The sequence below is a fragment of the Vipera berus genome, assembly GCF_964194415.1.
Source record: "Vipera berus genome assembly, contig: HAP1_SCAFFOLD_27, whole genome shotgun sequence".
NCBI classification, from domain to species: domain Eukaryota; kingdom Metazoa; phylum Chordata; class Lepidosauria; order Squamata; family Viperidae; genus Vipera; species Vipera berus.
This window is the reverse complement of record NW_027673656.1, coordinates 543176-567091: the sequence shown is the minus strand read 5'-3', so window position 1 is coordinate 567091 and position 23916 is coordinate 543176.

The window sequence follows — 23916 nt, the reverse complement described above, 5'->3', positions numbered from 1 at the left end:
TCTGGAAAGGAGAGAAAGGTACAACCAAGAGTAGAGTGCCTACCTGTCCCAAATCTTGTTCCCAGAAAGCTTGACCCAAAGAATTTATCCTTTCCTGATACCAGATCCTTTGCATGTGGCTTCAAACTGATGTCTACATGAAACTCAAAAATTGTAGAAAGAGCATCACAGGTCTCAAAGGCCCAAATAGTCATAATTACAAAGGAGAAGCAGCTTCTCCTCTTGGGATCCTAAACTTTTTCTTGGGTCCATGTGCAGAGGAGAGGCTGGAGAAAAGCATGTTAGTGAAAAATCACAGATATACCCCTGGGCCCTGTTCTGTTGTGCTTGTGGGTCCTTCCTGTTAGGACATGTCCAGAAAGTGATGCTGGAGAAGAGAGTTCAACACCCAGGGAATTGACTTCTGCTGTCCTTCAACAAGGCCTCTTGTCTCCAGAGACTGCTGGGAAGGTCACCCAGAGTGATGGAGTTTGGTGCCACTTTAACTTAATGCCATTTAACTCTACTGTTGCCTGTCTTCTAATGGCAAGGAAGCCATCAGGCAAGCCTTGAACTCTGCCCAATGTTAAGAGGAGGCCCTGTTTGGAATTTTGTTTTATGTCAGAATCCCACATATTAATCCTAATTGCAGCTGATTTTAAAATTCCTTGTGCCTGAAGAGAAATTTCATTTCCCATCTTTTCTAGCAATATTAATCTTTGGATAAGAGCTTATTAAGAAGCAGGAAAGTGACAATTTGTGGACTATATAGTTAGGTAAATAGGGAGAAAGTTGTAGAGTGGGTGGAAGTTTTTATTTTTTTTCTTCCTTGTCATTTCTGTATTGTCTTTCCATTTAAATATAGTACATTAACATTCTTTATATTTTGACTGTAAGGTCTTGCAGCTTAGATCTATCTATCATCCATCCATCCCTCCATCTTTCTGATCGTTAAATTTATCGGCCACCCACCTTATCACAGAGTAACTCTACAAAGATGGTGGTGATGCCCACAGTGTGCAACCTGATTTCTAACCCGATTTCTGGAGATCTGGTGGTCCTTCCTCTGGTTGTGTGGATGTATTTGGGTGGGGAGGGACCACTTTGACCTTCCCATCTGAGGCTGAGACTTTCTATACCAAAAAACCTCCAAGGGGTTTGAAGGTCCTGTTCGGACTCCTTTGTTCCTGGTTTATTTGGATCAATTGTTCGGGGATTATATGTCTTAACTGGAAGGAGGGAAGAATAATGTGGACTTCTTGGCCTAGAAGGGGGAACTGGGAGGCTAAGTGAGAGAAGGAAACTGAAGGGAGAGGCAGGTCTGTAGGGTCCTGGAACTGGAACTAGAAAAAGAAACAAATTGTGTAGCCTTGCCTAACTATTGCTATCTCGCTTTTGTAATCGGCGTTTGTGTCAGGGACACAAACATGTACACAAATGTGATGAACTGGAGGAGGGAATAAGGGAATGTACATGAATGATTGATGTCTTCCTTAGATTGTAATAACTCTGTTGTCTGATTTTCATTGGCTAACAAAGTTTATAAAGCAATGCTACTAACTTTCAACTGCTGCCAGCGTTCAGATTGTGTTCTCAGATTGTGTGATCGAAAATAAAGTGCTGTACTTTTAAGAAGCCTCTGCTTGGGTTTTCATGATTCAATTTTTATGATTTCTCAAGTTTTGCCAAGGGCCAGTGTCCTTACAGGTCCATCCAGGCAGTGAGGAACAGAGGGCGGCCCATATCCCAGGTCCACGACTGGAAAGTTCTCCCACTGATCCTGCTCTCAGGGCCTGGAGACCTGATCCTGGGCGGCTCTGGGTTCAAGCTCTTGCTTTTCCATGCCAGGTTGAGGTGCAGTTAGACTCTCTCTCTCCTCCAGGATGCTCACAGCCAAGTGTCCCCAAAGCCGGGTTATGCCCAGAGAGGAGGAGGAGGAAGCCCCTCCTCGGTCGGAAATGGGCCCTCCCCAATTTCTGAGTTTGTCCCAGAGGAGAGGAGGGGAGGCTGTTGTCATCCCTGGTTTGTTACAGGCTCTTAGCAGGCTCCACGTGGACCTCTGCGAGGACCCCAGCCTGGTCAAGTAGGTTGTGTGAAGGTGGTCCTTGCAAGAAGAAAAGTCTCCCCAATGCAGGTAGGCCTTGACTTATGACCACAATTCAGCCCAATTTTCTTTATCACATGTTTTATTTGTCACATGATTTGTCACATGATCGCCTTTTGAGAACTTCCGACAAATAAAGAGATTCACTTAACAACCGTGTCACTAACTTAACAACTGCAGTGATTCACTTAACAAATATGGTAAGAAAGTTCATAAAATGGGTAAAAACTCACTTAACAAATGTCTCACTTAGCATCATAAATTTTGGACTCAATTGTGGTCATAAGCCAAGGACTACCTGTATCGTTTATACTTTTCCCCCCCGGTGTGTTTTATTCCTTCCTTTTTGAGGTCACCTCAAGGACCTTTTTCAAGGTTGGGGACACACAAATTTGTTTCCAAACCCACCAAGAAAGTGTTTTGGGGGGACCTGGTGGCCCTTCCTCTGGTTGTGGGGATGTGGCCCCTTTGACCTTTCCGTCTCAGAGGCTTTGGAGGTCCAGTCGGGGGTCCTGAGTTCCAGGTCTATCTGGGTCAGTCATTGGGGGGGGGGTTTCATTTCAAATCTGGAGGGGGCCCCATTGACAGCCCCCCTGCCCCAGGAGGGGAAATTGGGCATTGGAGAATGGGGGGGTCAAAGTATAAGAAGGATAAGGAAGGAAGGGGTATTTATCTGAATCTGCAGGAATTAGATAAGATTCTGCTGGGTCCGGAGAAAGGGATGATATCTAAGTGCTATAAATTGTTGCTAACTAGTGTAGTAGGGGAGGAGGTGGTAAAAGACGCGATGATTGCCTGGGGGAAGAATTTTGATTATGCACTTCCACTTGAGAAATGGGAAGAGATTTGGTGGATTAATATGAGGCTGGTGGTTTCCACGTCATATAAGAGGAACATATACAAAATGCTTTATAGATGGCATCTCCCTCCGGCTAGACTTTCCAAAATGTTCCCCGGATTGTTGGCCGATTGTTGGAAGTGTGGTAAAGGAATTGGCACATATTATCACTTATGGTGGACATGTCCGGAAGTAGTTAGATATTGGACGAGGATCCAAAAATGGATAGAGGAAATTACAGGGTGTTTAGTTGATCTTAAACCAGAGACATATCTGCTTGGCGTCAGACCTAGAAATATTAAGAGGGGAATATGGTATTTAGTTTTACATATCTTAATGGCGGCGAGGATGGGGTATGCTCAATTTTGGAAGGCAAATCATACCCTGCCGGATGAAGCTATAATTAGGAGAATACTTGATTGTGCAGAAGCAGACACATTGACCAAGAAGTTGAAGGGTAAAGAAGAGACACCAGCATTTCTATCATGGAATACATGGTATATTTGGATGGATAAAAGATTAAAGAAATGAGGGTGGCTTGGAGGTTGGTCAAAAATGAAGTGATATAGTTTTTGTTAATGATAAGCTTTGGAGCTGGATAGTTATAAGAGATTTAATGAGTGGAATATACTTGTCAGTTTAGAAGTAGATATAATTTGAAATTTTTGAAATGGTTTTCAATCTTTTGATCTCTTTGTTTTCTGTATATTGTAAAAATTTTTTGTCTTTGTTGGTGTATGGTGTGTTTTTAACATGAAATGTAAATAAAGATTTATTTTTTTAAAAAAAAGAGAAGGGGGGGAGCTGAAGGACAGGTGGGACCATCCGGATGGAGATAGCCAGGAAGGCCACCGTGAAGCAGGTGGGGACAGGAAGCCCGAGCAGCCCAGGGCTCCATAGGCCAGAGCAGGAGAGCCTTCGCTGCGTGGAAGGAGGATCTCTCCAGGTTGGGAGTTCATGTCGGATTCGGGGAAGGGAGGAGAAACTCCCACCCGGGAGTGACCCAGATGGGAACCTGAACTCCAGAGCAAGAAAGGATGGCAGAATTGGCTGGGCTTTTTCCCAGCCTCCTCCTTGGATGGTCTCCCGGCTCGGTGGCTGGGAAGGCCGGCAACCCCATGGCTGTCCAGCCCCTTCCTAGACATCTGCAGCTGTGAAGAACCCACAACCTTCACGAGGAGACCACCTCCTGCTTGCTCAGCTCTTCAGATCCCGAAGGAAACGGATCGACTGATCTTTTCTCTCGGAGGAACCTAGAGAACTGGAACCATGCCAGGTTATCCGAGAAGGGCAGAGCTGAGTGCGAAATCAGCCACCCAAGACGGCTGCTAAGAAAGTGTCACCATAGATATTCCAATCAGGTTGCTTTCTTAGGATGGGTGGAGGCTCTAATAGGTAATAAAAGTTTAATGGAGGAAGCCCAATTTCTTTATTAACAAGTGAGGGAGGAAGGGCAATATGCACTAGTGGTTATCAAGCTGGCTGAGAAAATGGCCCAAGGAGGAATTCGATCAGGCTTCTCTAATTATAGGGGGGGACACCTGCCAGGGCTCCTCTGCAGAGCCAGACATGAGCCTGTAAACAAGAACTCGGCTCCAGCTTTGGGAATTAATTGCGGGGAGGGGGGCAAATATGCTTTTCTTGCTGAAAGGAAACATGCCTGAGATGTGGTGATGAAAGAACAAGCAACATTGGCTGGTTAATGCCCAGGTTTGCTGCTGTCCTGAAAAAAATCCCTGCAGATTGAGACCCTAAACGGGGTCAAAGGCTCTTCCCTGAGAGACAACCCATCCCATGGTCTCCTCTACGCTTTTCTGGCTCTAGGGCACATTTGGCCCTTGGGGGGAGGTGAAGGCCCCACCCTGACATGGGGGAGGCAACAGGGTGGCCGGTTCCAAAGCAGCAGCTAGATCAGACTGTGGGAGGACTGCACTCTCCCCTCCCCCGCCCGAGAAAGAAATATTTTGGGGGATATTAAAAGGCAGGTTATTATATTTCCCCAAAGGAATAATGGAAAATCTTAGGCAGAAAGAAACCCAAGCAGAAACCAGGTCTGTAGAAATGCAGATGTGATAATCCTTTCAGAAAGACTGGAGCCAGGAAGCTTAGAGCTGATGGGGTTAGAAAGACAAAGATCTGACTTCTGGGTGGCAAGGCTCCGTTGATGGTGGCTGTTCCAGCCGTCAGCCCCGCTGTTTTCCGTAGAGCTGCTAAAAACAGCGACGATCAGCTGTTTAGCAGCTCGAAAACCCGCTCCTCAGGAGAAGAGGAGGGGGTGAGCACTTAGGTAGGGGTGGAGTTCCCCTAGATCACCAGAATTTAAACTCTGGTGGTTGAAGGGTGTGAGCCCCCCCCGAAGCCTGAGTTTGCTCCGGACTCCGGGACGCCTCTACTCCAAGGCTTTGGAGCAGAGCAGGATGCTGCAACCATCCCTGCCATCAATATTTAACTGTGGATTACTTGGATGCAGGCGGAGCTGTGCAGGAGAATGCTGTAATAGCAAGCATCTGAACTTTTAACTCAGAGTATTTTGAGAGAAAAAGTTGCAAGCGGTGAGGAAAGTGAAAGTGCGCAATAGAAACAAACGGGTGTTAAAATGGCTTCTAAATCAACCAAAGTTCCTAGAAGTACTGGTGCCTCGCCAGTTCAGCATTCTTCATTACAGGCTGTGATGCCTCCTCCTGTGGCACCCGCACCAGCTTTAACAATAAAAGATTTGCAGGATGCTTTAAAAATACAATCCCAACAAATAGCTGAACTTATTGAGGAGAAGAATACTGAAATAAGAGCAGACATTTTGGCTGCATTTCAAGGGCTTGCAGTATGTACTGAGCGTCTGGATGATTGCGTGGAAGAGCTCAGTCAAAACAATATGAGATTAGATGCTAAAATGCTGGATGCTGAAAATGTGATGGAAAAGATTGATGATGATGTAGTGATGTTACAATACTGAGACATGGAATTTGCTGTGAGGATCAGAGGTTTAAAAGAAGATCCTAAGGAAGATTTGAAAGAATTACTGGCACAGGCCCTTGAACAAGTTTTGGAGCGTCCAGCAGAAGATATTATGGGGGATATAGATAAAATATTTCGTGTTAACTCTTGGATTGCAAGACAAAGAAAGTTACCTAGAGATGTGGTGGTTTACTTTACAAAGAGAGCAATCAGAAATGTGGTTATTCAAGCCTTCTACAACAATAGATTTACAGTTGCTGAGCAAGAAGTTTTAATTTTGAAAGAGATTCCTCCAAGAATTTTAAGGAAAAGAAAAGAATTTGCTTTTTTGGCAGAAGAATTAAGGAAACAGCAGATTCAGTTTAGATGGGAGATTCCAGTAGGTATGGCAGTGATGTACACTGGTGTGAGATATCATCTTAATACAGTTTTGCAGGCACGAGATTTTTATGCCAATATTTTGAAGGCAGGCTCTCCACCATCTTTGGAATTTAAAGGAAGGAATGGTGACGGAGAGCGTCAGTCACAAATGGAGAGTATACAAGGAGCTGAAGGAGTTACTCTGCAGAAAGATAGAGAATCCCAGCAAACTACAGGAGTGGATCAGACCCAGGCACCAATGGAAGAGGTTAGAGAACAAAGAATGACACGGGCTGCAATCAGACGAATGAGACAAGAACAAGAACAACAGAAAGTTACAATTACATCTCAAAAACTTACTTACAGTGAAGTAGTGGGAGGAGCGAAACCGAAGAGAGTGCAGGTGGTTTTGGAAGAGGCGCTCCGAAAGCTTCAGGTCGCAAAACATGGCAACAAACTTTCTAACTTGGAATGTTAATGGATTAAATTCCCTGCACAAGAGAAAGAAAGTATTTCAGTATTTATAACAATTTAGAAATGATGTTATTTGTTTACAAGAAACGCATATTCGAGCAGCTGATCAAAAGTATTTGATAAACTTTATTTATTTTATTTATTTATTTGTTTGTTTTTATATACCGCCCTTCTCCCGAAGGACTCGGGGCGGTGTACAGAGCAAGGTAAGTATACAGTAAAACAATAGTAAAACAAATGAAACCCCAAAGTCTATCAGGCCAGGCCGGCTTGCTGGAATAGGTAGGTTTTTAAGTCACGCCGGAAGGTGCGGAGGTCGGGGGCCATCCGAATTTCGGCAGGCAAGCAGTTCCAAAGGGTTGGCGCACCCACTGAGAATGCTCTTCCCCTGGGGGCCACCAGCCGGCATTCTCTGACTGGTGGCACCCTGAGGAGGCCCTCTCTGTGGGAGCGCAGAGGACGGAGGGGTGTAGATGCTGGCAGTAGGTGCTCCCGTAGGTAATCCGGACCCATGCCATGTAGGGCTTTGTATGTCATCACTAGCACCTTGAATTTCACTCGGAAGGCAACTGGAAGCCAGTGCAGGTCACGGAGGAGAGGTGTAATATGGGAGTATCGGGAAGCCCCCAAAAGTGTTCGTGCAGCTGCACTCTGTACCAGCTGAAGCTTCCGAGTGGATCTCAAGGGCAGCCCCATGTAAAGAGCGTTGCAGTAGTCAAGGCGAGAGGTCACAAGTGCATGGGTGACTGCACGCAAGGCATCCAGGTCCAGATAGGGTCGTAGTTGGCGCACCAGGCGAACCCGAGTGAAGGCCCCCCTGGTCACAGCTCCTATGTGATCTTCTAAGGAGAGCTGTGAATCTAGGAGGACACCCAGGTTGCGGGCCCTATCAACGGGGGGCAATAACTCACCCCCGATATTAAGGGATGGAATACTCTGAGTATCCTGGCATGCCGGTATATACAGCCATTCAGTCTTATCCAGGTTGAGTTGAAGCCTGTTCCTCCCCATCCATTCCCGGACCGCTTCCAGGCAACGGGACATCACGTCGAGGGCATCACTGATGTGGTTTGGAGTCGAGATGAAAAGCTGGGTGTCATCAGCATACTGATGGTATCCTACTCCAAAACCCCGAATGATCTCACCCAGCTGTTTCATGTAGATGTTGAACAGGAGAGGCGAGAGGACCGACCCCTGAGGATCTCCACAGACGAGAGGCCTCGGAGTCGACCTCTGTCCCCCTGCCAACACCGATTGCGAGCGTCCCAGGAGAAAGGAGGAGAACCACCGAAGAACCGTGCCTCCCACTCCCAGTCCCCTGAGGCGCCGCAGCAAGATACCATGGTCGATGGTATCGAAAGCCGCCGAGAGGTCTAATAAGACTAGGACAGAGGAATGTCCCCTGTCCCGGGCCCTCCAGAGATCATTCATCAGAGCGACCAATGCCGTCTCCGTGCTGTAGCCCAGCCTGAAACCCGATTGGCACGGGTCTAGATAATCCGCTTCATCCAGGACCTGAGGAAGCTGATGCGCCACCACACTCTCAACAACTTTCGCAAGAAAGCGAAGGTTGGAGACCGGACGAAAGTTATTCAATGTAGCTGGGTCCAAGGTGGGCTTCTTGAGGAGAGGTCTCACCACCGCCTCCTTCAAGGAGGCGGGGAAGTGACCCTCACTCAGAGAAGCAGATATGACCGCCTGGAACCAGCCTCGTGTCCCCTCCCGAGCTGCATAAGCCAGCCAGGAAGGGCACGGGTCCAATAAGCATGTGGAGGAGCTCAACCTCCTCATAATCCTGTCCACTTCCTTTGGAGTCACAGGATCAAACTCCTCCCAGATGACGTCGACAAGACTGCCTGTGTCCTGTTCCTCAGACTATGCCCAGTTGGAGTCCAGGCCGGTTCGAATCCAAGTGATTTTATCCAACAGATATTGACCAAATTCCTCAGCTCGACCCTGTAAGGGCTCCTCCCTCACCTCTTGATTCAGAAGGGAGCGGGTCACTCTAAACAGGGCAGCCGGGCGATTATCTGCGGACGCGATGAGGGCGGAGAAGTAATTGGCTCTCGCCGCCCTTATCGCTGCGAGATAAGACCTAGTGTGGATTCTTAGTCGCAACCGGTCGGATTCGGATCGACTGGACCTCCAACGGCTCTCTAGGCCCCGTCTCCGACGCTTCATCTCCCGGCGCTCCGCGGTGAACCATGGGGCTCTCTGGGATCTGCGCCGGGTCAAGGGCCACAAGGGTACAACTCGGTCAAGTGCCTCTGTGGCTGCCCTTTCCCAGGCTTCCACTAAGGCATCCGCCGAGTTGTGAGCAGGGAGTGCAGGTGGGTTCCCAAGCGCTGCCTGGAACCTTTCAGGGTCCATTAGGCACCTGGGGCGGTACCATCTGGTTGGCTCCGCACACCCACGGCGGGGGGTGGCAAAGCGGCAGTCCAGCCGTAGGAGGTGATGATCGGTCCATGACAGGGGCATAATAACGGTTGGGGAGCCCCCACCAAGATCATCATGCCACCGTCCAGATAAGAAAACCAAGTCAGGGGTGTGGCCTCCCTCAAGAGTCGGTCCTGAAATAACTTGCGTCAGGTCCATGGCCGTCATGGAAGCCATGAATTCCCGAGCTAGCTCAGATGATCCTCCTAGGGACGGTAGATTGAAGTCGCCCAAAACTATGAGTTTGGGGAATTCAACCACCAACCCCGAGAGGACATCGAGTAGCTTAGGCAGGGCTGCCGCTGCGCGATTAGGAGGAAGGTACGTCAGTAGCAGGCCCAACTGCGCCCCAGGACCGTATCTCAAAAAGAGAGACTCACACCCGACTATCTGAGGGACGGTGGTCTCCCTGATAATTACTGCCACTCCTCCGCCCCTACCATGCGGCCGGGGCTGGTGTAGCACCCGGAAACCAGGCAGGCAAAGGTCAACCAGAGGAACACCGCCCTCTGGGCCCAGCCAGGTCTCCGTGATGCAAGCCAGGTCCGCGTGCTCACCCTCAACTAGCTCTCGAACAAGGGGAGCCTTATTAGCAACGGACCTGGCATTCAGGTAGACCAGCCTGAGCTCACATCTTCGCTCCCGGGTCCTCGGGGAAGAGACAGAGGGTCGGAGCGTCTCACCGCTTGTAGAAAGCGGAGATGACCCTCCTGGTGTCGATACGGCCCTCTGCTTGCGCACCTTCTGCCATTCCCCACCATCTTGGGAATTAGTAGTCCGTCGGCTCGCCTCCGGGCTTCGTCGGTGATCGAACCCCGCTCCTCCCCTTCGCGAACGACCGTAGGCCTGGCCTGCGCAATGGTTGTTGGACGGCCCCCCTTCGTCGAACAACCACAGCCCACTCTCACCCCCCTCCCTAACCCCACAAATTTTTTTACTAAGAAGCTAACCAGGGGCCTCTTGTTGGATTTATGCTGGAGGCCCCTGACCCTGCCCGGCCATCTCTCAGAGGCCCAATGGTTGGGCCCTTCATCAAGATTGGAGGTGGTAGCGAAGGCACCCAGGAGAGGGGGGAACCCCTGAGGGCGTGCAGGTCCGTGCTGGAGTAGCAAAGGTGCATAGAGTCAAGAAAGGTTCCGGAAGGCAGTCCCATAGATGGTGATTAGCAGGAGGGTTGAGTCAGGGTAGGTGGGTATCTGGACCGTCACCCAGCCACTGCCACTTAGCCGGGTGAACCCCAGAAGCAGGCCACTCCCCATCCTCTCACAATGGGTTGTGGCTTTGTTTCCGGTGATAGTCCAGAACGCACTCTGGGTGAAGCATACCCCATAGAGCTCTCACCTCTATGGGGCTGCAGGTGTAAGGCCAAGCCACTCTGCCACCGTGGCTTGCACCCAGGCCCATCATGTCCTATGGGGAGAGGGTAGGCAAGGAAGGTTAAGTGCAGGCAGAAGGCAAGGTGGTGAGATTCTCATCTGGCGTCGGATTCGGTGGTTCAGTCGCCCCTACAGATCCCTCACCGTACTGATACTCTGGGTGTTGTTCCCTGCCGCAGCTCCATAGGCCCCTACTGGTTGGGGACCGTCCAGAGCGCAGCCTCCCAGAGGTACGGGAGTCCCAGGTCTTCAAAAAAGGGGGATGAGGGGTTGGGAAATGGCATTATTGTTCACTGAGGCTGGCTGAGCCAGGCCCCAGATGCCATCACCGACACCGCCGAAGCGGCCCGAAGAACAGCCCGAGCGTGGCCCAAGTACTACGCCGCCATGGCTGTCGTCGTCGTCTCCTCTGCCCAGATGAACCATGGGCGTCTCCTTTGATAAAAGCAGCTCAGAGACGCCGTCGCCGCCAGGAGTGGTCCGAGGAGGCTCAGAGCAGCGAGAAGGCGTCGGTATAGGATTGTGAACGGCCGCGAACGGCCCGGGAGCTGCCTGGAGATGCCACGCCGCCGCCGTCGCTGCCGCCGTTGAAAGTGCCTCGAAAATGTCTTCTCTGCCCAGCTGATCCGCGGGCGTCTCCTCCTCCTCCGCCTCAGAGAGGCCGTCGCTGACAAGAGTGGGCCCGCAAGGTTCAGAGAAGAGCAGCGAGAAGACGGAATGGGTTTTAAATGGCTGCGAATGGCCCGGGCGCTGGCTGGAGATGTCATGGTGCCGCTGTCACCGCCGCCGTTGAGGGCTCCTGGAAAATGGTCCGTTGGAGGCTCGGACATGTCATCGCCATTGTCGCCGTTATCGCCGCTGCTGTCTCCTCTGCTCAGCTGATCCGCGGCGTCTCTGATGAAAATCCGTTCAGAGACGCCGCCACTGCCCAAGAATAGACTGAGGCGGTTGAGGCAGAGAGGAGACGACGGCACTGATTAAAACGGCCGCAAACGGCTCAGGGGGCGGGCCGGAGATGCCATGGTGCCCGTACAGCCGGTCCGGGGAGGCAGTGGATGGCACATTGCCTGACTTAATTGCCTAAGCCTCTGACCCCACCACAGGGGTTCAGAGACATCCCTGAGGGGCTCCTGGGGGATGCCTTACCGCTGGGGCTCACGGAGCTCTCCCCAGCATGACCGCCATCTTTGGAGCCGGAAAAAAAAATTATGCCAATATTTTGAAGGAAGGCTCTCCACCATCTTCGGAATTTAAAGGAAGGAATGGTGACGGAGAGCGTCAGTCACAAATGGAGAGTATACAAGGAGCTGAAGGAGTTACTCTGCAGAAAGACAGAGAATCCCAGCAAACTACAGGAGTGGATCAGACCCAGGCACCAATGGAAGAGGTTAGAGAACAAAGAATGACACGGGCTGCAATCAGACGAATGAGACAAGAACAAGAACAACAGAAAGTTACAATTACATCTCAAAAACTTACTTACAGTGAAGTAGTGGGAGGAGCGAAACCGAAGAGAGTGCAGGTGGTTTTGGAAGAGGCGCTCCGAAAGCTTCAGGTCGCAAAACATGGCAACAAACTTTCTAACTTGGAATGTTAATGGATTAAATTCCCTGCACAAGAGAAAGAAAGTATTTCAGTATTTAAAACAATTTAGAAATGATGTTATTTGTTTACAAGAAACGCATATTCGAGCAGCTGATCAAAAGTATTTGATAAACTTTAGGCTGGGCACACAGTTTATTGCCTCTGTTCCTGACAAGAAAAATGGAGTTGTTATTTATGTTAAGAACAATTTAACAGCTAATTTAATTGAAACAGATAAACAAGGAAGATATGTTATAATTGAAATATTAATAGAAGGCAAGAAAATACTTTTGGTTGGATTATATGCTCCTAATCAACAGCAAGGAGAATTTTATAAACTATTACATAGCAAGATCATTCAATGGGATTACAAATCTTGTATTTTTATGGGAGACTGGAATGGGGTTTTGGATGTACAAATGGACAAAAAAGGCCTTTTTAGAAGTACACCAAGTCATGCTAGATTGCCTAAATCTTTTTTTGACATGAAAGATGACTTGGAATTGAGAGATGTTTGGAGAGAAAGAAATTTGCAAGAAAAAGACTTTACTTTTTTCTCCGATAGGCATCAATCTTTCTCCAGGATTGATTTTGTGTTAATTACCAATGATTTTTTTCCTAGGATTAAGAAGATTAAGATATGTCTAAGAACTATATCAGATCATAGTCCAGTATGGTTGGAAATAGAAAAAGACAATGGAGACAGACGGTGACTAAATGAAAATTTGTTTAGATATCAAAAAAATGTGGAAGAGTGTTAAAAACAGATGAAAGAATTTTTTAATATGAATATGCACAAGGGTACTTCTATTGAGATGGTTTGGGATGCAAGTAAAGCTTATATGAGAGGAGTGTTAATATATTTGAATAATAAATACAGACGTAAACTGGAACATAGGCAAAAAGAATTAGAGGAGGAAATTAAGAGGAAAGAGAAGGCCTTAATTTTGAATCCATCTGATGGGAAGATTAAAGAGGTAATCACTTTACTAAGAGGCCAGTTTGATATGTTGATGGCAGATCAAGTGGCAACCAATTTACGGTATGCTAAACATAATACCTTTTGCAATGCTAATAAGCCGGGTAGGTGGTTAGCTTACTTGTTAAGGAAGAAACAAAGGTCACGTAATATAGATAGAATAGAGTACAACAGTAAAGTGGTGTTTCAGAAGAATCTTATTAAAAAGGCCTTTGTTGATTTTTATTCTAAGTTGTATGTTAGAGACAAGATTCGAGATGTAGCTATAGATAGATATCTACGAGAAGTTAATATCCCTGTTCTTACACAAGAGCAAAGGGAAGGGATGAATCAATTGATAAATGATGAAGAAATTATTTTAGCAATTAAGCAATTAAAGGTGAGTAAAGCACCAGGAACAGATGGTTTGACTGCCATCTATTATAAAGATTTACAGTCAGAAATGGTGAAACCTTTAAGAGAATTGTTTAGGACAATTCAATTGGGAGGAGAAGTGCCTCCATCGTGGAAAACAGCCTTTATATCATTGATTCCGAAGGAAGATCAAGATGTTACTCAAGCCAAAAGCTATAGGCCAATATCGCTTTTAAATACTGATTACAAGATATTTACAAAAATTGTAGCAAATAGATTAATGAAGGTAATGCAGCAAATGATTCATAGTGACCAAACTGGATTTATAAGTGGTAGACAAATGAAGAATAATGTGAGACATATTGTAGACTGATTGGAATTTTTGGACAGAAATAACCAGGTCCCTGCAGCGCTGATCTTTTTGGATGCTGAAAAAGCCTTTGATCAATTGGATTGGCAATTTTTGTTTAAAGCATTGGAGAAAATGGAGTTTGGGGAAATTTTTTTACAATCTATTAGAGCAATATACCAGAAGCAAACAGCTCAAATAATAGTTAATGGTAGTTTGACAGAAACATGTAATATTGAAAAGTTTACAAGACAGGGGTGTCTGTTGTCACCTTTGCTGTTTGTTTTAACATTGGAAATATTATTGATTAAAATACGAGATTCAAATAAAATTAAGGGAATTAAAATAAGAGATCAAGATTATAGATTGAGAGCGTTTGCGGATGACCTGGTTATTACAGTAAGTCAACCGACTTATTCAGTTGTAGAGTTGATGGAGATAATAACCTCATATGGGAAAGTCTCTGGATTTAAGATAAATACGCACAAAACTAAAATATTGTCTACAAATATGACTATAGAACAAAAGGTTGTTTTAGAAGAGTTAACGGGATTTGGAATAGTTAAAAAGATTAAATATTTGGGGGTATATTTTTCAGCTTCAAATGTGAAATTATATAAAAATAATTATGAATTGTTATGGTCAAAAATACAAAAAGAGCTAGATGGTTTGAAAAAATTACAATTATCCTTATTGAGAAGAATTGCAGTAGTAAAAATGAATGTTTTGCCAAAATTTCCATTTTTGTTTCAAATGATACCTATACTTAAAAAGGATTTAAATTTGGAGGAATGGCAGAAAGGTATTAATACATTTGTTTGGGCAGGGAAAAAACCATGAGTTAAATTTAAGATAATGCAAGATATACGTGAAAGAGGTGGTCTTAAAATGCCTAATCTTAAATTATACTATGAGGCTGCTGCTCTATCTTCAATTAGTGATTGGTTTAATTTAACACAAGGGAGATTATTCCTTTATTTTCTTTCACTTTGCTGTTAATGTATGTTACGTTAGGATGTAGTCAGTTAGCTCTTATATATATATATATATATATATATATATATATATATATATATATATATATATATATATATATATATATATATATATATATATATATATAGTTTTTGTAATTAAAAGGTATTTAGTAAGATTATGCGTCGTGTTTTATTTTCCTCCTTCATGCACATCATGCATCCTCAAGCACGGTCCTTCGCCCTCTACTAAGGTGATTTATACCTTGACATTTGGTAGCAGAGGATGGTTTGATTTATGCTTTTAGAGATGGATGTTTCTGCGGCTGTTATCAGTTAGTTAGTTCTAGCGAGGCAGCGGTGATTAACTGCTGAAACTTGTCAGGAAAGAAGCCACAGATGAAAAAGGGGGCTAGGAGCCTGTCTGTGGGGCATCTCCCTTCGACTTTACAAACTCCGATTGCTTCAGCCACACGCCTTGGAGAAGATGCACCTGCTCCTGTCGACGATGCAAGGTCAGTCACTCCTTTTTCTACTTTTCCAAGCTCCCTGGCAGCTGCTCTTGAAAATGTTCACACTCCAGGGGCTCAAGATGAATTTCAAAGGCTTGGAGCGAAACCTAAAGTTAAGCCGAAGAAAATTCCTTCTGCTCCTTCAAGCCCCAAGCAAACTATGCAAGATAGGGCTATGCAAGGCTACTGTGAACAAATTGGGGTTTTTGAGAAGTGATTGCAGTGGGCAAAGGAATATGTATCAATGATTCAGCAATATGAGAGGAGTTATGAGCAAGAATCGGCCATATTGCCACACCCACAGGAAGAAGCCATATTGCCTCCTTCTTTCCCAAAGCCAAAGTCATGCCCATCATTGAGTGGCATGCCAGACGAATGGGAACTGGAGGCTCCTATGTCACATGATTATGGGCCATCCCAAAGGACATACAGAGCCACAGTGATGCCTGAAGCAAATGTTATAGCACCATCTACTGGTGAAGCTGCATTAAGACATGAATTGGAGCTCTCACTCTCGCAATTGTCCACGCAGGAATCTTTGCTCAGAGATGCAAGATTTCTGCCGTTATCTGAGGCTCCAGCCCCTGATGGTGCTAGGATTCCTGTTACTATTGCTTCTCCTGTTAATATTGCTTCTATGCAAGTCCCTCTACCTGGGAGAGCACAGCCATATTTAGCCCACGCGCAATTGCCACTGGGTTCTCATATGCGAAGGCCAGTGTCATCTGCAGGTTATGTTAATGCACCATCCCCAGCGCCAGCGCCTCCTGCTGGCCAGGGTGGAATAGCAGCTCAAAGACAGTCACAGCCAGCACCAATGCTACCTGCAGCTTCAATGCAACTGCCGCATGTCCAGGCACAGGCACAAATGCCACTGATGCCCCCTGCAGGTTATGGTCAGATTGCACAACCTGCACAGCCAATACCTCAATTGTATGTTCCTCATCAAACACCTTCTATTGTACCACTGGCTGGTGACTCAAAATTAAAGAAGTCAGGACAGAATTACAGGGCATGGGTCAGTGAGGTTGGACTCTTGCCACGCAGAGAAGGTACTCACATGATGGTGTTTAATCCTCCTGCCCAGCCATGGACTCCTGACATATGGGACTTGGATAATAGAGCATGCACAACATTATTGATGTCAATGGACACTGAATTGCAGCTCACGTTTTCACAAGATGCAACTGCCCAACAAATTTGGACTCAGTTAGAGACATGTTATCGGCCTACATCAATTGAGTCTACATGTTTACTTTTGTCTGAGTTCCATGGTTCCAGATTAAAACCTGGTGAACATATTGGAGCACATTTGACTAAAATGAAAGGTATTAGAAAAGACCTGGGTGAAAAAGGCTATCCTATTGATGATTTTCAAATGATCAGCATTATCATCAATTCTTTGAATCATGAGTGGAAAGATGCTATTTTCAAGATTAATCAAGTGCCTATTGCTCAACGCACAGTGGATCATGTATGCAGAGTTTTAACTGCACAAGAGGCACTTATGCAAGCCGCGCCACATTTAAGGGAACCACCAGCATCAAGAGCTCCAGCGAGGCGTATCTTCCGTGGAAGGGCCTACGTTCCAAGGATGCCAAGATGCTACATCTGCAATCGTGTGGGACATGCCACCCGGGATTGTCCCCAATGAGTTCCAGCGCCCGTCACGTACCAGCCCAGAGGAACAGATTCCAGAGGAGGCAGAGGTAGAGGCAGACGACAAGGTCGTGGTCGTGGTTCCAGGCGTGATCCACAAGCTCCACTTGTCACATTGGTTGTGACCAACGATCCACAGTCTCAACCAGAGTACAACAGATGACTTCTTTGGACTTTGGACAGTGGAGCAGCATTACATGTTACCTACAGAAAAGAGCTTTACACAGAGATGCATGAGCCTGAACCTGAACTTCGTGAACTTTACTCTTTTTCAAATCATCCTGTTCAGGTCATGGGAAAAGGAACTGTTTATATTGAAGAGCTTGGTGCTCTCATTCCAGATGTTTACTACGTTCCGTCTGCCAGTAGTAATTTGCTTAGTCAGAGTCATTTATCTAGGTTTTCTCATTTTCAGGTCTATCATCTTGAAAAAGCAAGTTATATAGTTAAAGATGGAGATATTGTTGCTGAAACCATGTTGATTGGTGGTGGTTATTACATAAAACCAAAGTCTAAGCAGCAAGAGCAGGCAAGTATACACGTTCCAAAAAGCACAGGCCCAGAGAGAGATGCCACAGAGAGAGATCCTGTTGCTACTCCAAAGTTCCTAAAGATAATAAAAATACAAAAAAAGACACAGGTTGCTCATGACAAGCCTGGGGTTCCTAATAAAAATGTTGAGAATTCACTAACAGGTAAACCTTTGCATTCCAGGTGTATCCATAAGTGGCATAGAATATTGGGTCATGCCAGTTTCCGTGTTCTGAAGAAGATGCCAGCGTTCGCAAGAGGTTTGGATCTAAAGGGGTGTAAGGTGTTCTTGGACTGTGCTGTCTGCAAGAAAGCCAAATTCAAAGCAGCAGCAATTCCAAAACACGCTACATGTCTGTCAACACGCATTTTTGATTTGGTACACACTGACATAGTGGGTCCTTTTGCACCAACACTTGGTGGTAAAAGATATTTCTTGACAATTGTTGATAATTATTCTAGATATGGATATGTATATCCTATGAAAGAAAAATCTGAGACCTTTCAGATCTTTAAAGACTTTGCTAGTCTTGTCTATACCCAATTCGAGGTCAACATTGCCAGAATCCAGAGTGATCATGGTGCTGAATTCATGTCTCAGTGTTTCCAGGACTGGATGCGTGAGAATAGGATAGTACATCAGACATCTGCTCCTTATACTCCAGCTGAAAATGGAGTGGCAGAACGCAGAAATGGGGTGTTGCAAACCATGATGCGTTGCCTTTTTGAAGATGCCAACCTTGGTCTTCCATACTGGGGTGAAGCTATCAAATATGCTAACCATATCATCAACCGTACTTGGAGTATTGTCTTAAATCAGACTCCTTATGTCATGTTGTATGGACACAAGCCTGACCTCTCACATCTCCATATTTTTGGTTCATATGCTATGGTGAATATTCCCTCAGCCCAAAGAAAGAAAGGGGGTCCAGCAGGAAAAAAAATTGAGATTTATGGGTATTCATGATAATTCGAAATGGAGCAAATACATTGACTCTCATCATGTTATTGTGGTTTCACAATCTGCTACTTTTGAGGAAGATGCTGACTGGTCCAGGATTCATTCTAACGATCCTGGAGTTTATTTTCCTAGAGATGATGTTGCTGATGCCACGCAACCTGATGATAAAGATTCACAGGATAATGTTCCTTCCACGACTTCTTCTCAACCTACTGTTCCGTCTTCGCAAGTCGCTGATGCTGCCACTGGCGACGATGATGAAGATGAGGACGACACGGAAGAAGAATGGACGGCTGTTCCGAGATGTTCCAAGAGGACCACAAAGGGAATTCCTCCAAAACGTTATTCGTGGCAAGTAACAAGAACACCTGTACCTTTGATTTGTAATGTTACACTTCCTCCTGAGAAGTTCACACATATCAAACATCTTCCTGAATCAGAGCAAGATAAATGGTTTGAGGCAATGCAGGCTGAAATGGACAGTCTAAAGAAACTTCAAGTGTTTACGCCTGCAAGCCCTCCAGCAAACAAGAAAGTTATTGGCACTCGATGGGTCTACAGGATCAAAAAGAAGCCAAATGGTGAGTCGTTGTACAAGGCTAGACTTGTAGCCCAGGGTTTCGCTCAACGTTATCCTGAGGATTATACAAACACATACTCACCTACAGTGCGGACTGAGAGTGTGAAAATTGCTTTAGCCACTGCAACCATCCTTGGTTTAGAGGTTTTCCAGTTCGATGTTGCGCGGACCGTTTTCGAGGCACTTTCAACGGCGGCAGCGACGGCGGCGGCGTGGCATCTCCAGGCAGCTCCCGGGCCGTTCGCGGCCGTTCACAATCCTATACCGACGCCTTCTCGCTGCTCTGAGCCTCCTCGGACCACTCCTGGCGGCGACGGCGTCTCTGAGCTGCTTTTATCAAAGGAGACGCCCATGGTTCATCTGGGCAGAGGAGACGACGACGACAGCCATGGCGGCGTAGTACTTGGGCCACGCTCGGGCTGTTCTTCGGGCCGCTTCGGCGGTGTCGGTGATGGCATCTGGGGCCTGGCTCAGCCAGCCTCGGTGAACAATAATGCCATTTCCTAACCCCTCATCCCCCTTTTTTGAAGACCTGGGACTCCCGTACCTCTGGGAGGCTGCGCTCTGGACGGTCCCCAACCAGTAGGGGCCTATGGAGCTGCGGCAGGGAACAACACCCAGAGTATCAGTACGGTGAGGGATCTGTAGGGGCGACTGAACCACCGAATCCGACGCCAGATGAGAATCTCACCACCTTGCCTTCTGCCTGCACGGTCCTTCGCCCTCTACTAAGGTGATTTATACCTTGACATTAACATCCTAGGGGACAGAATTTGGGGTGTCTGCCTATCTGTAGTAAATAACCCAAACAGTGGCTTATGGTCTGTGAAGACCGTGAATTCCCTGCCATGCAAGTAATCATGGTATTTCTTCACCCCGGCCACAATGGCCAAGGCCTCTTTGTCAATTTGCACGTAATTGTGCTCAGCAGAGGTGAATAGTTTTGGGAGGGATAGTAAGGGCTATAGGCCACATGATCAGGAAGATTTTAATGTGTTTGAGCAACATGGTGGAACTAAGGTAACATACGACATACGACAATCTTTGCTGGCCTGGCGAGTTTCTAGTTGTTTTGGAACTGTTGGTGAGACCGTTAAAAGTCGTTGGCGCTGTTTGAATTTGTTCTGCCAGCAGCAAGATCTGACTGCTGGCCCAGTGATGGATTCTATTGCAAATCAGGGCTGTTTCCAGAGGAGGCAGAGGAGGAGAGGACCTGGAGCTTATGGAGCGAAGGAACTGGATGAGGCTGTCGGCAGGCCCAGAGGAAGAGAGAGAGGCTTTTGGAGTAGTTGGTGGCGGCAGCAGCGTGCTCCAGGGGCGAAAAGAAGCAAGGCCTCTTTAAGGAAAGGGTGGAAGAGTCAGGATCAGAAAAAGGAAAGAAGGCGAGGTTGTCGGAATACAAGTGAATTTGAGGGCTAATCCACATGGAGCCCCATTTCCATCTGTCCTGTTTGCCATCGTTCACTCCCTAGAGACTAAAATGGACAATGTGAAATTTGAGCAGGCCACGAACAAGGAGTATATATTGGAGGTGGTCACCCTTTGAGAGCTGTATGCAACGAAATTTCATTTTGATGTATGCTGATTGGTGTACATTCAAAGTGACAATAAAGTTATCATCATCATGTCCTTGAGTAATAGGCAATTGGGACTTGAGTCCCATCACTTTCCAAATGACTTAAAACAGCCCCTACCCCGTAAGGGGATGTGTCACACGCAAGGCATACAGGCAATGACTCTTTAAAGTGAGTGAGCACTGAATTGGAAGACAGTAGTGACTTTACTGCCTTAAAACTGCTTTTGTGTACCCTGGTCCACTTCCATGGGGTCTTTTTGTCTAAGAGCCGGTGTAACGACTCTGCCACTGCGGCCTTGTTAGGAAGGAACGCATGGTAAAAATTAAGGAGGCTCAGGAATGCCTGAAGCTCTCCTTTTGACCTGGGGCTAGGTGCCAGCTTTCAGCTTGGACTCGGCAGGGTGGATGCCTTCAGCATCAATACGGAAAGCTGGGAACTCAGTAGAGGGGACCCCTATGCTACACTTATTCTTTTTAAGTTTAAGGCCCGCTTCACGGAACCATTGAAGGACGGCCTTGAGCCTCCTTGCAAGCACCTCAGTGGACTCACGGGCAAAGATCACATCATCGAAGTAGGGGCAGACCCCCAGAATGCCCTTGAGCATACTCTCTATAACTCCTTGAAAAATGCCAGGGACTACACTAACCCTGAATTGGAGGCTCTTTACTTTAAAAGCTCCCCTGTGTGTTACAATAGTTTGTGCAGCGGTTGTGGCCTCGTCCACAGCTAGCTGCTGATAAGCCTGTGCCAAATCTAACTTTGCGCAAACCGTACCACCTTGCAGTGATGCCAAGTTGGGGCTAACGACTGGCACCGGGTAGGCATGCTGCTTAAGTGCCCGATTAATGGTGCACTTGTAATCAGTGCAAATCCTGACATCCCCGTTGGCTTTAAGTGGTGTGACAATTTGGGTTGCCCATTCACCCCCATCTACGGGCTGTAGTACCCCCTGTTCAACTAGCTTGTACAACTCAGCATCTATTTTTTGTTTAAGTGCAAATGGCACTCTGCAGGGTTTGATCCTGATAGGTATTACGGCAGGATCAAGTTTAAAGGCTATTGGGGGGCCCTTGTACATTCCAAGGCTACTGTCAAAAACATCTGCGAACTCCTCGCATACTGACGCCAAGTTCACCATTTGTGTCCGGTGGATTCCAGTGACCTGGATGCCCTGAGCGTCAAACCAATCGAGCCCCATTAAGTTCGTTCACTGACCCTCCACTACAATAATGTCCAGAGGCCCTGAAAACCCCTTGAACTTGATGACCAATTTGGCCTCACCATTGACGGCGACTCTAGAGTTCTGGAAGTCAGTCAGGATAGTGTCAGATGGCCTAAGCTTGGCCCACTTCTTGCTTCGGTTGCTGACAAAACGGAAGGTTTCAATTGAAATGATGGACACGGCTGACCCAGTGTCCAGTTCCATCCTGCAGCTCGACCTGGAGTCAGAATTTGGGCTTAAGAGGGTGATTTTTTTTTTATTACATTTATATCCCGCCCTTCTCCGAAGACTCAGGGCGGCTTACAAGCTTAGCAGTAGCCTTCATTCTATGTATATGCCTGCTTGTTAGGGCTTTCACACACATACCAAGCGGCATTATTACAAAGTCAGCTTATTGCCCCCAACAATCTGGGTCCTCATTTTACCTACCTCGGAAGGATGGAAGGCTGAGTCAACCTTGAGCCTGGTGGGATGCGAACCTGCACTAATTTCAGGCAGCTGGTGTTACTTAAGGAGGCATCAGCCCACTGCTCCACCAAGGCTCTTGGTGATGAGCTCCCTTTTGGCAAACGCTCCGGCGGCTGGAGCAAAACCCTATGCTAAACTGCCCCAGGGCCCCGGTACCTCTCCTGATCGAATGTCCAATTGGCAGTCCTTCTGTTGACCTCTACAGACTAAAGTGATGTGGTCGGTCTTTCTGCAGGCCTGACATGTGTCTGTCCGGAACCTGCAGTCCATGTGTTGGTGGCGGCCGCCATAACCTGGACACCAAGGGAAGGGAACTGCCTTGTAAGTAGTCCTTTGTTCTTTGTCATTGTGCCGTTGAAGCTTGTCCACTTCGTGGCTGCAGTCGATGTCCTCTGGGAGTTCGGCGTCCTCGTGGTGGACGGCTTCCTTGTGTTTCGTGCTTTTGGCAGGCCACATGGCTTTCACAGCCCCGCCGGTAGCTTCATCCGCCATGATCTCTTTCAAGGCTTCCTGGAGTGAGAGAGTCTCTTTGGCAAAGAGTTTCTGCTACAGCGCTCTGCTCTGAAGTCCACAGACGAGTCGGTCTCAAAGCCTTTGTTCTAACTCAGTAAATTGGCACAGACATGAAGCTTGTCTCAATGATGCGATGAATTCTGTTGCTGTTTCACCCAGCTGCTAAACTCTCTGTTCGAATGCGTGCCTCCAAGCTATTACCAATAGCTTGGGCTGGAAATGGTTGCCGAGCAGTTTCTTCTGGTCCATGTACATTACGGACTTCAGCTGCACCAGTGCAACCAAGTTCTCTGCGATATCGAAAGTTGAAGGCCCACAGACGCACAGGCCGTCTTCAGCAACTTGGTTGGCGTGGAGGTAGTTTTTGACCCTCAAGATGTAGGATGCCCATCTCTCCAGGTGAGTGACATCAAATTCCTCAAGCTTTCCGACCTTCGCCATCTCGGGAAGTCTTCACGGCTTGGGCTTCTCTTCTTCCTTGTCCTGCTCCTTTGTAGGCCCAGGGACTGGTCCACAGGGCTGATGGTCTCTAGCGTGACTGCGCTAGGCCGATCGAGGGGGGGGGGAACGCATTCCCTGCCAGGTGCATTGGCTGGCCTCACCCCCTAGTGACTTTCAGCTCTTCTGAAAGAGCAGTATCCCACCTTCATTGCCAGTGTTGTGTACTGGGTTCTTTGCAGCAAGCAGGAGACGAGGCGAGAGAGTTCAGGCAGGAACATGCTTTATTGAATGCAGGAATTGAACTGTTAACCAAGGCTTCTACGCAGCTATTTATACTGCTGGCCACTAGGCGGCGGACAATAGGTTTGAAGGAGCCTATTGCCACCTTAGAGCCAACCAATGGTGGTCCTGGACACTGCTTGTCTGAGGAGCCAGCGACCATTACCCAACTTCCTGATTATGCAATCTCAAACAGCAATCAAGACACGTGGTACAGACCCAATACATTACAGTGCCCTTGAGAACTACTCGTTGAGTATGGTTTGCCAGCGAGCTACAGATCCATCTGGTGGTGATGTTGTCTATTCCACCATTTTTCTAGGTTACCAAGGAGTAGGTTGTGGTCTACATTATCAAATGCCTTACTGAAATCTAAGTATACTACATCCACAGCATTTCACTGGTCTACTA